The sequence below is a fragment of the Neofelis nebulosa genome, chromosome 2 (assembly GCF_028018385.1).
Source record: "Neofelis nebulosa isolate mNeoNeb1 chromosome 2, mNeoNeb1.pri, whole genome shotgun sequence".
Classification (NCBI taxonomy): Eukaryota; Metazoa; Chordata; class Mammalia; order Carnivora; family Felidae; genus Neofelis; species Neofelis nebulosa.
In genome coordinates this window covers 191,011,716-191,026,367 of record NC_080783.1, presented here as the reverse complement: position 1 = coordinate 191,026,367, position 14,652 = coordinate 191,011,716, and the positions used below count along the sequence as shown (strand labels likewise).

Here is a 14,652-nt window from a genome sequence, read left to right as displayed (position 1 = left end):
CTGAGATAGTCTCACTGTTTAGCTCCTAATGAAACAATCTCCTTCCTGCCCCCAATGAAAGCAGCTATTTTTTATTTCCTCCCTCCCTTTTTGGAGACGCTGTATCTCAGCCCCCACTCTTCTATCGTATTCATAAATGCTTTAAGCAGGGTCTTTGTGCAGAGGAAATTGGCTAGAGCCAAAATATCATGGGCTAACTAGGAGACAAAGAGCAGTAAGGACACCCTTTCCCCAACTTTCTGTGTAGGAATATTTAAATTACCTTTGTGTGATTTTTCTGAGTAATAAGTGATTTAAACCTCAGGTCCACATAAGAAAAATACTAGGTTTTTTAACAGTATACTAAATTGGGCCGTTGTTACCTAAAGGAGCTCACAGAAATAACCAAAACTAAAAATAAAACTGAACCACAAAACAACCATGGATGAGTGCCACAGGACAACAATAAGATGCTGTGGGAATCAGGGCAGGAAGGAGAAGAGGCTCGATTGGGAAAGTGGATGGAGCAAGATTTTCATAAAATGATGTTTTGTAAATACAAGTAATAGCCCAGATACAGCTATTTGTGAGAGATCTTAAGTTGATCAGAAAGTATGAGTAATCCAGTTTTCCTTATGACCAAACTTTAGAATCTCCAGAATATGAATTCAGGGAGAGAATCCCAGGGAACTCCAGTGTGTCCTGCTTCTCTTTCCCACTTTGGGTAGCTTCTTCTGGATTATCGGTGCTTTCACATGTTACCACGTCTACTCTAAAGCTCTGGCTCACATAGAGACACAGTCACTTCCTCTCATTCTTTCCCCTTAGCCCTGTTAACACTGTTTGGAACTTTGGGGTGCCTGGGTGGCTCGGTCAGTGAAGCATCTGACTCTTGATTTGGCTCAGCTCATTATCTCATTCATAGTGGTGAGATTGAGCCCTGCTCCAGCCTGCTTAAGATTTATTTTCTCCCTCTCTCTCTCTCTCTCCCTCTCCTTCCCTCTCCTTCCCTCTCCCTCCCTCTCCCTCCCTCTCCCTCCCTCTCCCTCCCTCTCCCTCCCTCTCCCTCCCTCTCCCTCCCTCTCCTTCCCTCTCCCTCCCTCTCCTTCCCTCTCCCTCCCTCTCCCTCCCTCTCCCTCCCTCTCCCTCCCTCTCCCTCCCCCTCCTTCCCCCTCCCTCTCCCTCTCCCTCTGCCTCTCCCTCTCAAAAAAGAAAAGAAAAAAAAAAAAGACTGTTTAGAACTTTGAGTACAAAGGGAGAATAAAAAAGGGACTTTCTTACAAAATATATACGAAACTAAAAAATAGTCGCCCTTTCAAAGTTTAATTGCTGATCCTACCTTGGCTTGTTTCTAGTCCCTGTTCTGCTTCCCAATTCTGAGGTCTCTGTGCCTTAGCTTTATGGGACCAGCTTCTTGATTACCTTGCTTGATTTCTTTTTGCTCAGCACCAGGCTCTCCTCCATGTGAAAGGTGCTAAGGACCCACCACGCAGGAGTTTATGCTCTAGAGAACTTGACCTAGAGCTAAAAGCCAAAGTAGCCTTGTGCTGCTGCTCACTTAGGGCTCTTTTACTCATTTCTTAGTAGATAGGCATCCAGGCCTCTTCCTGAGGTTGTTGACATAGGAGACCTCATCCTCCGGGTTAAATTCAACACTCTCCAGAAAGAGTGGGGCTTTCCACTTGGAGGCCCAGCAGCATATGCCACAACTTGTACTGCTTTCTCAGGGAGCAATTATTTAACAAGAACTGTGTACACACTGGGTTTTTTTTTAGAAGGGAAACTTTTATTTGGCTGCATGACATTTAAAAAGTGAAATACAAAAGCACATTCTTTTCTTCCTTTCTTTCTTCTTCATCTTTTTCTTCTTTTTAAAAAATTTTTTATTTATTTTTGAAGGAGAGAGAGAGATTGAGTGCGAGTGGGAGAGGGACAGAGAGCACGGGAGGCATAGAATCCCAAGCAGGCTCCAGGCTCTGAGCTGTTAGCACAGAGCCTGACGCGGGGCTTGAAGCAACGAACCATGAGATCATGACCTGAGCTGAAGTCAAATGTTTATCCGACTGAGCCACCCAGGTGCCCCTCTTCTTCTTTTTAACAGCAAAACACATTCTTTTTTTTTTTTTTTAATGTTTTTATTATTCATTTTTGAGACAGAGAAAGACAGAGCATGAGTCGGGGAGGGGCAGAGAGAGAGGGAGACACAGAATCTGAAGCAGGCTCCAGGCTCTGAGCCATCAGCACAGAGCCCGATGCGGGGCTCGAACTAACAGGCTGTGAGACCATGACCTGAGCTGAAGTCAGACGCCCGACCAACTGAGCCACCCAGGCGCCCCTACAACAAAGCACATTCTAAAGTTTATTTATTTTTGAGAGAGAGAGAGTGCACATCTGCTCGAGCAGGAGAGGGACAGAGAGAGAGAGGGAGAGAGAGAATCCCAAGCAGGCTCCACACTGTCAGCATAGCTCGATCTCACAAAACATGAGATCATGACCTAAGCTAAAATCAGGAGCCAGACACTTAATTGACTGAGCCACCCAGGTGCCCCACAAAGCACATTCTAAACAAAATAACAAAGGTTATAAAGAAATTTAACAATTAAGAAACAAATAATTGTAAAATGTCAGTTCCCCTAATCTATGAAGTTAGAAGTAAATGGATATAAATATTACTAAATTTAGCTGGGGGTGTTGCTGTTTACTTTTTGTTTGTGTTGCTTGGTTTTTAAAACCAATCAATCAAAATTTACGGGGCACCTGGCTGGCTCAGTCAGTGGAGCGTGCGACACCTGGTCTCAGGGTCATGAGTTCGAGCCCCACGTCGGGTGCACAGATTACTAAAAAAAAAAATAAGTAAGACTTAAAAAACAAATCAAAATTTGTTTGGATAAATATTAGGTTACTTTTGTAGATTTTTAAATAACAGCTCATTGCATTTTCTGTATTGTTTCAAGTGTCTCTACCTGGTTGTGTCAAACTTCAATTAATGGCTTAAGTAATAGTGGCTATTTTATTACTGTCAAAGTGCAATAGTTATACTGCCCAATTCTAGAGAGTCCAATTAATTGGTAATAACGTGTTCCTAAGAATTCTATTAAGCACTGGCTCAGGAATTATAATGAGAGCAAATGTAGTATCAATTAAATAACAGCCATTTCCTAAAAAAGAGGTAAATCGAAATTACTTTTAAAGAGAGAAATAAGCAAATGTCCTGCTGTGGTTGTGGATGTTCAGGAGGCAACTGCTGTTGAAGCTAAATCAAATTTGCATGTGACCCTCAGGCCTCACAGTTTAACCCTCTTCATTCCTGGGGAACCTGATGAAGGGAAAGCGTGCCCTGACCCTCTCAGGCTTCTGCTTGATGAATTAGCCACTTGGGAGAAGTTGGAATTTAAACTTTCTGTGAGCCAGTATTTGTCTGCTGGGACCATTTTCTTTTCTTAGCTCATTGAGCTTTCCTCCCAGTCGACAGGGATGCCAACCAACTTTGTTGAGCTTTTTTCTCATGGAACATAATCCATCTTTGGCAGAGGAAAAATATTTCTTTCCAGTTCTCTCTCAAGGTCTTTGGCCCTCTTTCTGTAGGAGTTGCACTTCTGTTATACACTGCTGATGTTTTGTACACTTTGGGAAGTTTCTTTATTTCTAAGCAGTAAGTTACCTTGTTAATGAACCTTCTGCATGTTTCATTATATGTTCTTGCTGTAGTCCCGTCAGCGTTTGAAGTTTCAGCTGAAGCTTTGGAGTTTCACTTTCAAGCTGTGAATAGTCAAACTGTAAAGATGCCTGCTCCGTTTGGAAATTTCACTGGACCTGCAGGCTCTTGTTTTCATTTGACTTTCTTCACATAATTGTTTAAATGTTCCTGGCTTTTCTCCTTCAAGCCTTTTGAAAGGGACATTTAAGGTAACGGCATGGACGAGTTTCTTCAAATTGCCTTTGGACTCATAGTCTAGGTGGTCTCCATTTTCTGATCCACTCTCTTTGTCTAATCCCAAATTGCTGTCATTCGCATAATATTCTCTAGAGAGCAGGCAGGTTTATCATTTCCAGCACACTTCAGTCATAGATTTTTAGCTGGCTCTCTGTATCATTTACAACTTATTTCATTTGCGTCTTTGAGTTTTCAGGCATTTTTTTTTCCTCCCGTTCCCATACTCTTTGCTTCCGTCCTGCGGCTTCTTGGGAAAGCAACTCTAGGCTTTCCTGAAGATGCGTGTTTTCAACCACACCATCCGTTCTTTCCCTCTGAAGTTGTTCTACATTCTTCTGAGATGCTCTTAGTGTTTTGGCACCAGTCTCTAGGAATTGGAGAGATTTCAATGTATCTTTGAGTGACCGTGTGTGTCCTCGAAGGCAAGCTGTCATCACTGCATGAAATGAAAGTTTAGGGGGATCACTTTTCTATTCTTTTTTTGAGAAAGCCTATTGTGTGTTAAAGTGAAGAGGTGGATATATTTGGATTTGTATTTTTTGTCATACTCTGTGTTTATAATATCAGAAGACTAGCCTCCACTGGAGGCATCAGCTTGTGCAATCAGCCTAATCTCCTTGACTTTATGAGATTCTTCAACCCCGGGCAGAAAATCTTTTGACTAACTCTTTTCCTCTCCTTAAAATATGTTTGTTCTTTACTATAAAAACAGTCATAGCAGCACATACCAGAACCTCCCAGGGAAACCCCAAGAGACTTGGGCCTTGTCTCAAGCTTTCAGACAGCACCACCAAGAACAGCTGGTCCAGGACTGGCTGGAAGGACACTTTGTGGCAGTCAGGAGGCCCTCTGTTTGGAATCAGGGACTTACCACGCCCAGGAGTCCCTCTGTCTGTGTCCTGTCCCTGAGTGTGAAAAAGGCCTCTGCGTGTCTATGGGTAGGATTGGCCCTCCAACATTTCTCTGTGAGGCTGGAACATAGCAGCTGGCACCGGTATATATGGTTTTAAGGGGGGAGTGATGTCTTCATTGGCATATACAGGTGAAGAGAGGAGTAATAAGAATTGATTCTAGAAAGGCCCCGATCAGGCAAGAATTTAAGCCACACTTAGGATTTTGGAGTTCACTTGACCACGAAGGTCCAGTTACATGTCTTTGAATGGGGTAATGACATCATCAGAACATACCTTGCCAGAATGTCCTTTTCGGAGGGGGGGCAGGAAAAAGGCCAAACTAGGACCCTGCCCTTTCTCTTTTGAAGTGTTCTGAAGAGTTGAATAATAATGGTACAGGTTGGTTGATTTGGTAGTTCTTTATTACCAGTAAGATCACCTAAGTATGCACTAGTTATCTACTGGCAGATAGGATGAGTTATATAGCCTAACCTACAGTGAATCCCTACCTACTATGGACCAGGAAAATAAGACTGGGGTGGACCTTGAACCTACATTTACCAAAAGTTAACTGCCCTTCCTATAGTCTTTTCAGAGTATCATCTGAGTATACTTTTCAGAGTATAGTCTTTTCAGAGTAGTTCAGTGAATTTTAGAGATACCGTTACTACGTTTTAGAAGAGGTAGATTTCATAGATACTCTAATCTAGGTAAGGAAATTGACTCTTGGAGAAGTGAATTGACTTGCCTGAAGTCAAACAGCTGATTTTGTGGTACAGCTTAGATAACCCATATTTTTAGCTCTGTGGATAGCAGGGGCTAAGTAAATAACATGAGATATGTACAAGCATGTTTTGGACTAGTTCAGAGCAATTACTGTTTTTGCTAGGATTTAAAGGAAATGAATAGCCACTGTATAGAGTTGCTGAGGAAAGTTGCTGCGCTCAGCTATAGACATGTGCCCTGTTTTGGGCCCTTTGGCTATGTAATTCCTATAGGCTCTTTTTCAGTTGTATTTAATTTTTTGGTCCTCCCTTGCCCAGGGCTGAGCAAAGTCCAGGCAAATCCAGGTCTGTAAGCACTGCTGACATGTACAGAAATGAAGAGTGTCTGCTTCCCTACTGATTTCTTAGCTTTAATGTCTTTAGAGAAAAGCCATTTTAAGTTGACCAATCATTTCATCAATGAGTACTTAGCAGTGTTGTACTTCACTAACCTTTTTCTGGTTACCTGGTAGGAGGATAATGTTGCTCTGCTTCATCTCCACTGATGTCATAGCAAGCTGATTGCTGTCTCTGTTTTATCACTGATGCCCTGAGTTGAGTTGGTTCACTTATCTCATATTTTGGTTGAGTGTATGACAGCTGCTATCTTCTACTAGAATCTCCAAACTTCCGTCTTTATCTTGCATGTCTTTTTTTTCAATGTTTATTTATTTTTGATGGAGAGAGACAGAGTGGGAGTAGGGGAGGGGCAGAAGAGAGGGAGACACAGAATCCGAAGCAGGCTCCAGGCTCTGAGCTGTCGGCACAGAACCTGACATGGGGCTCGAACTCACGAGTTGTAAGATCATGACCTGAGCGGAAGTCAGATGCTTAACTGACTGAGCCACCCGGGCGCCCCATATCTTGCATGTCTTTATCTTGCATACCGTGTTATTTTATGTAAATATGAGAGGAGTGTAGATGTAGCACCAGGAGATAAAAATGCAGAATAACGGGACTCAGTATAAGGCATCTCTAATAATGAGTGCCGTCTAACAGTAAAAGTGACTGTCTTTTGAAATGGTATATAACTGACTTAGCACTGGAGTTGTTCAAGGAGGACCCAGGTGTTCACCTGAAGAAGGATTGCCCACATTCAGTGAGGGCTTAGACTTAGTGACTTCTGAGGTTCTTTCTACCTCGGATTTCCCAAATTAACATTTCTTGGGGACTATTTACCTTTGTTCTCTAATTGCTGAGAAGTGTTTAAATTTGCTTTGTCTCAAACATTTAAAAAGCTTAACTTCCGTTTTTCTTTCAAATATATGAATGTGAATGGTGTCTCATTTTGAAAAAAGGAAACAACATTCTTGCAAGAGAGACCAGATGGAAAGGAACTTCTCTTGCAGAACATTCTGAGAGCAGAGGTTGATTGAGTAAGCCCGTGTTCTGATGTGCTGGTTCCTTAAAATGTTCGTGCTTACAGAAGTTCAAAGTTACTGTTTATTGTTATTTTGGAACAAGGAACTAAGTGAATTCTCTCTTGTATAGGTGAAAATAGGCTGGTAGACATACCTCTCAGCAGACTTACTTAATTTCTCCAAGAAGCACTGGCCTTTCTGTGTGTTCTTCTTCGTAGTGAAACAGGGGGTGAAGGGAGATGGTGAGTGGAAATGAGGTAACTATCATTAGAATTGTTCTTAAAACAATCACTGCATCTTCATCACTTTGCCTCCCAAATTTCATGTTGGAGTTAATGACAGGCCAAGTCAAAGAGAAATAACCTGTTTTCAAACCAGAGTTTGTTGATTTGGCTTCTTCCTCACGTGTGAATCACATTCAAACCAGTTTTCAGTGCCGGTCACAAGCTCCGTGAACTGAATTTGACTCAGTTCTTTAAGTTCATCGAGCCTTAACATCTTCATAAATTGATTGTCTCATGTTGCATCTTCAGAACCATTGAATGCCAAGCAGGAAGGAACCCCACCGTCACCTACAAATCAACTAATAGAACTATGATAGTAGAAGAGATCATGCAGGGATCATGTCTCTGCCGCCCCTGAGAAAGGATCATCCAGCCTCTGCTTGAACACCTGCACTTAACTGGATTCTGCCATTTCAGGATAGGCTGCATTTGTTTTCACACAGCCTTAATTGTTTCAGAAGTCTTCCCCAGAGTGTGCTAAAATCCACTTCTACTCACTGGTGCTAGCTCTGCCTTTGGAGCCTCACCAAAGTAACTTAATCCCTTTTCTGTGTGGTAGCTTCACCTTTAAGGTGTTTGAAAACAGCTCCCTTCATTTTGCAAAACAGGAAAAAAAAATTATATTACTTTTATCTTATTGATGACTTCATTTAAAAAAATATTAGTTTTGGATACACTGGTTGCTTGCATTGTGCTAAGTATTTGGGGTAAATGATGAAGGCGTGTGGTCCTTGCCTTTTAGAGCTCACATTCTATTTAGGGCAAGAGAGACCGTAAGCAACTAGCTATAATAAGATATTGAGTATTAGAAGAGCAAAGTACATAGACACTATTAGCCGTAAATAAGGTCGAGATTTATTCCATTAGAGAGCTTCACAGAGGAGGTGGCATTGGACTGATTTGAAGTTTGTGAAGCAGGGAATGAGAAGAAAGCCGTTCCAGGTAGGAAGAATGGTGTAGGCAAACAGGTGTGAGTGCATGGCAAATTTCAGAATGATGATTTCCTCAGCATGTATAAAGCACAGGCTTTTAGAGGGCTTTATCTGTCATGTTAAGGAGTTTCAACCTCTCTTGCAGCCAATAAGGAGGCATGGGTGGCTGTGCTGTTTTTAAAATACCTGTACTGTTCTTTCTCATCACAGAAGTAACACAGGTTCATTGCAAACCATTCAGCAAGTACATAAAAATATAGAGAAGGAAATAGATATTTCACAACACTACTCCCCAGAAAAAAAAATCTTTTGGTATTTTACATATTAAAATATTAAAATTAAAATATTATCTGCTGTCTGCTCTTGTGGCACTTACAGTCTAGCGGAAAAGAGGTGGTACACAGATGCACAAATAAAAACATGACAAAATGTTGTACAGCTTAAGAAACTAAAGGGTAAATGAAGGTTTATAATCTTTAAAAAGTCCTTATCTTTTACTGACTTACACCAAATCATGTACAGATCAAATGGTATAATATTTGAGATTTGCTTCAGAATGTTCCACGGTTGGGAGAAAGGGAAAGTGTGTGGGAGTATAACTGAAAAGACATTGGCCAGAGGTTGATAATTGCAGAAGGTGGTGGTTAATTATACTCTGCTTTTGTGTGTTTGACACTGTCTGTAATAAAATGCAAAAACCAGAAGAAAAGATGGAAGAGAGATTATTCTCTGGTTTTGATTGGGAGGCCGAGGAGTTCCTTTGAGGAAGAAACTTTTCAGCTGAGATCTTTGATAGATACAGGAGTTGACCGGGCTATAAGTGGCAGATGGTGGTTGGGGAGACAGCTTTTTAGGCACTGGGGTCAGTGTGTAAAGGCCAAAAGCCACGTAAGGAATGTATTGGTGCTTTGAGGAAATGAAAGAAGACTGGTATTGGAGTTGACAGACTGGGGAAGTAGGCGTGGGCCAGATCACGTGGACTTTGGAGACCATGTTAAGGATTTTGTTGTTTAATCCCACAGTGAGAGAGGGAAGCCTTTCACAGAAGGGTTTTACATGGCCCTTTACAAAAGGTCCCTTTTGCTTCTCTAAGAGTTCAAGCTGGCTGTTTTGTGGAGAATGGTTTTGGTTTGGGGCTGGAGGAGAAGAGAACATAAAAGTGGGGAGGCGTCATGGGGCGCCTGGGTGGCGCAGTCGGTTAAGCGTCCGACTTCAGCCAGGTCACGATCTCGCGGTCCGTGAGTTCGAGCCCCGCGTCAGGCTCTGGGCTGATGGCTCGGAGCCTGGAGCCTGTTTCCGATTCTGTGTCTCCCTCTCTCTCTGCCCCTCCCCCGTTCATGCTCTGTCTCTCTCTGTCCCAAAAATAAATAAAAAAACGTTGAAAAAAAAAAAAAAGTGGGGAGGCGTCAGGAGGTTATTGCACCAGTCCAGGCGGTCTGGAGACTTTGTATTAGAGAAATAGGGTTGCCGATGAAGAGAAGGGATACTGAACTGAGAGATATTTTGATCTTGGTGATGATGTAGATATGGGAATAGAAGGAGAAAGGTGTACATTTCTGACTGATGCAATTGAATGGGTGGAGGTGTAACTGACTAAGACCCTAAGAAGGATGGAGGAAGAGCAGGTTTTGTGTCAAGACTGAGAGCTCAGTTTGGAATATGCCATTAAGAAAATTTGCACCAGTTTACATTTTCACATCTATATATGAGACACGTGTAAAGTTAATATTCGGGCTTCTGATCTGTACAGGTTTAAGTTTTAGAAAGATTCTGGGGTGCCTGGTGGCTCAGTCCGTTAAGCATCCAACTCTTGGTTTTGGCTCAGGTCATGATCTCACAGTTCATGATTTAGAGCCCAGTCCGGCTCTGCGCTGACAGCACATTCCGTCTCCCTCTCTCTTCTGCCCCTCCCCTGCTCATTTGCAAGGAGGTGGGGAGGAATGTTCAAAATAAGGACTCTCTCAAAATAAATAAATAAACATTTTTTTTTTTTTAAAGAAAGTTTATTCTGGCGGGAGGCTGGAGACCAATTAGTCTGTGAGCTCTTTGAATCTGGGGATCTCATCTGTACTGTCTCTGCCTTTGTATCCCTAGTACTTAGGTAGGCAGAGTGTTTGGCACATAGTAGGTACTCAGCAAATAATGCTCCAAGAATGAATGCTTATAGGTTTAGGTAGAGATTGATAGATTCAGGGAGTTTCCAGGGTAGATTCAACAGGGCTTGGATGGAGTAAGATGAAAGAGATTTTCTTTTCCTTGACCCTTCCTGTTGAAGAGCTTTTCAACAGTTCCATGATGCTGACAAGTCTCCCTATGGGTAGCCATCAATTTATTAGTGTGTTTTTCCTTTTTTGGTGGGGGGAGGCAGAAAGAGAGAATCGCATGAGGGGCAGAGAGAGAGAAGTGTGGGTCACCCGAAGTGGGGCTTGTGCTCACCTGATGTGGGACTTGAACTCATGAACCGTGAGATCATGACCTAAGCCCAAGTCAGATGCTTAACAACTGAGTCACCCAAGCACTCAGTGTGTTTTTCTTTTGCTCAATATTTATTTGTTTGGAACTCTATAGGTTAGAGATCAACAAGCTGTAATTATTATAATAGTAGCTTCAAGCTATCTGTAATTCTAGTTTTCTTCTCTCTGCTGACTTCTCAAGCCCGGAACCCACTAAGGCTAGCAGCTTTGGTGGTGGGGGAAGTTGGAGCAGCAAAAGAAATTTACAGCAGGGCAGCAGTAGTTGGTATGTAGAACCTGTCCAGTAGTTGAACGTAAATAGTATTTAATTACATGCTTTCCATTTTACAAATGGAAACATAAGCCCTAGAGAGACTTGTCAAAACACATGCAACTAGTCAGTGTAAACCTAGATTTCCCCCATACTGGCCTAGTACCAACTACAGTCAAATTCTTGGTAGATCATCCAAATTCATATACTTTTTAAATTTTCATGATTGCTTATTGCAGAGTGATTGCATTTAATTTTAACACTGTTTAATGCTTCCAGAGTCTGCTGTGAAGCACCTGTGGAATATGTTCACTTATCCATGACCTTGTTCTTGTGTTGTGCTAATTACTATCAATTTATATTGCTTTTCTATTTTGTTTGTTTTCAAAATAGTTCCGAATATTGCCTCTCAGAGTCTCTCTCCATTTTCAGCTTCGGAGTGGTATCTTTTGTATTTTCTCCTTCATTGCCATGACCAATGTGTATCGAACAATGAAGTTTACCAGATTTAAGTAGGCAGGCCTTGGTAGCACCAGTACCAGGTACTGTGGAATCCAAGCGTGTCGGGTTGACAGTTTTGGGCCTTTGTATGTATCATGAAGACATGTGTGGGCACAAAGGCAGAGTGGGGGAGTCAAGCAGAGAAGGGGAATAGGTGGGGGTTTAGATAGCATATTTTCAAAGAATATTTTCAGGGAGATGAAGCTGGTTAAAATTTCATGTGTTTTAGAAGATTTGAAATGGGATCCAGGGTAGATTTCTTCTTTGGGGTATTTAGTCAGTCAATTTTGGTTCTGACATTTTAGGACTGGAACTCATATTCCTGTCTAAAAAGAAGCATTCTGTGATGGGGCATAGTGTTCATATATGTATACGAATGAGTTAACCAGCCTTTACAGTGAAGATGAGTGGGAGATGGGTTCTGGAAATCTCATTCTGTACCATGTTATTACGTGGGGCTCTCTCATATTGTCCGTCTGTATTCTGTGAGATACACATTTTACAGATGAAGAAACTGAGGCTTAGAAAATTTAAATATCTCTGAAGGCTGCACAGCTAATAATTGATGGAGCTGACATTCAAACCAAAGTTTTTTCTGGCTGTATAGATTGTACTTTTTAAAAAAAATTTTTTTTTCAATGTTTTTTATTTTTTTATTTTTGGGACAGAGGGAGACAGAGCATGAACGGGGGAGGGGCAGAGAGAGAGGGAGACACAGAATCGGAAACAGGCTCCAGGCTCCGAGCCATCAGCCCAGAGCCCGACACGGGGCTCGAACTCACGGACCGCGAGATCGTGACCTGGCTGAAGTCGGACGCTTAACCGACTGCGCCACCCAGGCGCCCCTAGATTGTACTTTTAATAACGACACCTTTCCCCTACATTTTCAGCCATATAAAGTAACTTTTGTCTTTTGTCTTTTCCTCTTCTGCAATTTCATAATCTTTTATGGAGCATGCAGTTATTGATTAGTAAATCTAGTGGCTGAACACTAAAGGATGCTGAGTGACCAGGTTAGAACTGTTACTATTTCATTGGGAAAAGGTTATGGAGAGATGTGGGAGGGGAGAAGAGGAGGCTGTCCTCTGACTTTCGTGAAAATATTATTGCCTGCATTAATTATTATTGCCTCTGTACTGAGGCCTCGTCAGTGGCTCCAGAGTATCAGGTCTCGGTAATGTATTCCTCAGAGGCAAAAGGACTTTACGTACTCTGGAATGAGAGCTGGAGAAAGTCCACAGCAGTGGCAGTGACTTAGATGATTGGGAATCACCCTCTGGACTTAGAGCCAGGAAGCAAACGGCAGAACATTCCACAGCTAACTTTTAATTAGTGTTGTGGCTTTTGATTGTGTTAGGAAACAAATATATTTTAACTATCTCGTCATTAGTTCTAGAATCTAGAGCAAAGAGAAAATGGTAAAGAAACATGAAATGTTAGCTTTTGGTCCCCCTTTTTCTTTTCCTTTTCTTTGTTTTTTTTTGTTTTTGTTTTTGTTTTTGTTTTGTTTTTTTGTTGTTGTTGTTGTTTTTTTGAGAGAGAAAGTGGGTGCATGTGCAAAGTCGACGCAGGGCTTGATCTCACCACCCTTAGATCATTACCTGAGCCAAAATCAAGAGCCAGATGCTCAACTGACTGAGTCACCCAAGCACCCTTGGTCCCATTTTTAATCCTATATAACTTAAATTTTATCTGAATTCCTTTATGAAAACTATAGCCCAAAGTAGACACACCACACCCTTAAGAAACCACGTTCACATCTGTTTAGGCTTTTCATTTTGTTTTTATATAGCTCCCTGCCACTGAAAGATGTGTATTAATGATTTGTGTGTGTTAACTATATGGCAGGCCTACTATGCAAATCAATCTAGGGGTTTCAAGGGGCTGAAGATCAATCTGAGCCTATCAAGATAATAGCAGTAAGACGTTATTGGGATAAAATCTCAGGCAGAGAACACCACCTGGTGGTTATAGGGAGGATTTGAGCTTTCTGCATTTGTAGTATTTGCCAGAATGTCTGAATGCTATAAAGAAATTACATTCTTATTTATAATAATGGTGAATTCAGATTTCTAAGAATAATTTTCTGCCATACGATTCTAGCATTGCTTCATTAAAACTGCTGTCAGGGGCGCCTGGGTGGCTCAGTCAGTTAAGCATCCGTCTTCGGCTCAGGTCATGATCTCATGATTTTTGAGTTCCAGCCATGATGGGCTCTGTGCTGACAGCTCAGAGCCTGGAGCCTGCTTCAGATTCTGTGTCTCCCTCTCTCTCTGACCCTTCCCCGCTTGCACTCTGTCTCTCTCTCTCAAAAATAAATAAACATTAAAAAAAATTTTTTTTTTTTTAACCCTGCTGTCAAAACCTGCAGACCAACCAAGTGATTGTGTCTGGCAGAATTGAAGTCTGGTGCCCTTGGTTCTTCCAAACACAGGCCCCGTTTATCTCTGTAAAAAATCACTGGGTGTCTTTTCACTCTTCAATGCAACCTCTAACTGGGATAGCGTGCTTATTTTATGTGGCAAATTTCTTCTAGTGGAATGACGGAGAAAGAAATATTAGTGACTTTCAGTAATTTTTTTGGCGGGTATCATATAAAAGCAAGTTGTTTCTTTCCTGTATAAAAATTATAAAGAGGAGTTTGATGATTTTCCAGAGTGATTATTAGGATGAGCAAAGTTGGCAAGTTCTTTTTATTAAAATTTATATCTGAGATTTCTTTTTTATTGCAATAAGCATCTTTATTATTTGACAGTCTTGAATTGAGATAATTGTGTAGCTGGGTAAAGTAGGGACATCAGCTCGAAGGGAAAGGATGCTATTAAGTTAATCAGGATGCATATTTTATAGGCCTGGTGGGGAAGGGAAGATAATAAAGTTTTAAATTTCAGGTTAAGACTTGGGCTGGCATGGCATGTCTATATCTTTTTTCCTAGTAGGAAAATTGAATCCAGGCCCCACCACCATTGAAAAGTTTCTTGAGAGAAGGTTATTCATGTAAGCTACTAAATAGAATGTGACATGAATTTGCACTTTTCCCCTGGGATATTTTTTATATAAGTAACAGTATAGTAACTCTGCATTCTAACAGTCATGTTCTCAGACACTGTACAAAGCCACTCCATACACAAATGCCCACATATTGTATAATTCCACTTACATAATATATCCAGAATTGGCAGATCTATAGAGACAGAAAGAGATTTGTGGTTGCCAGGGGTCTGGCGGGGGGGGGGGCAGGGGGGAGGGGGGGCAGGGGGGAGGGGGGGCGGGAGGAGTT

General features: G+C 41.7%; 1 protein-coding gene across 1 annotated transcript in view; it reads left to right on the top strand.

Annotated features, from left to right (window-relative positions):
* Positions 1-14,652, top strand: part of SMAP2 (small ArfGAP2) — a 50,009-nt gene that overhangs the window by 18,191 nt on the left and 17,166 nt on the right. The gene's annotated exons all lie outside the window — the stretch shown is intronic.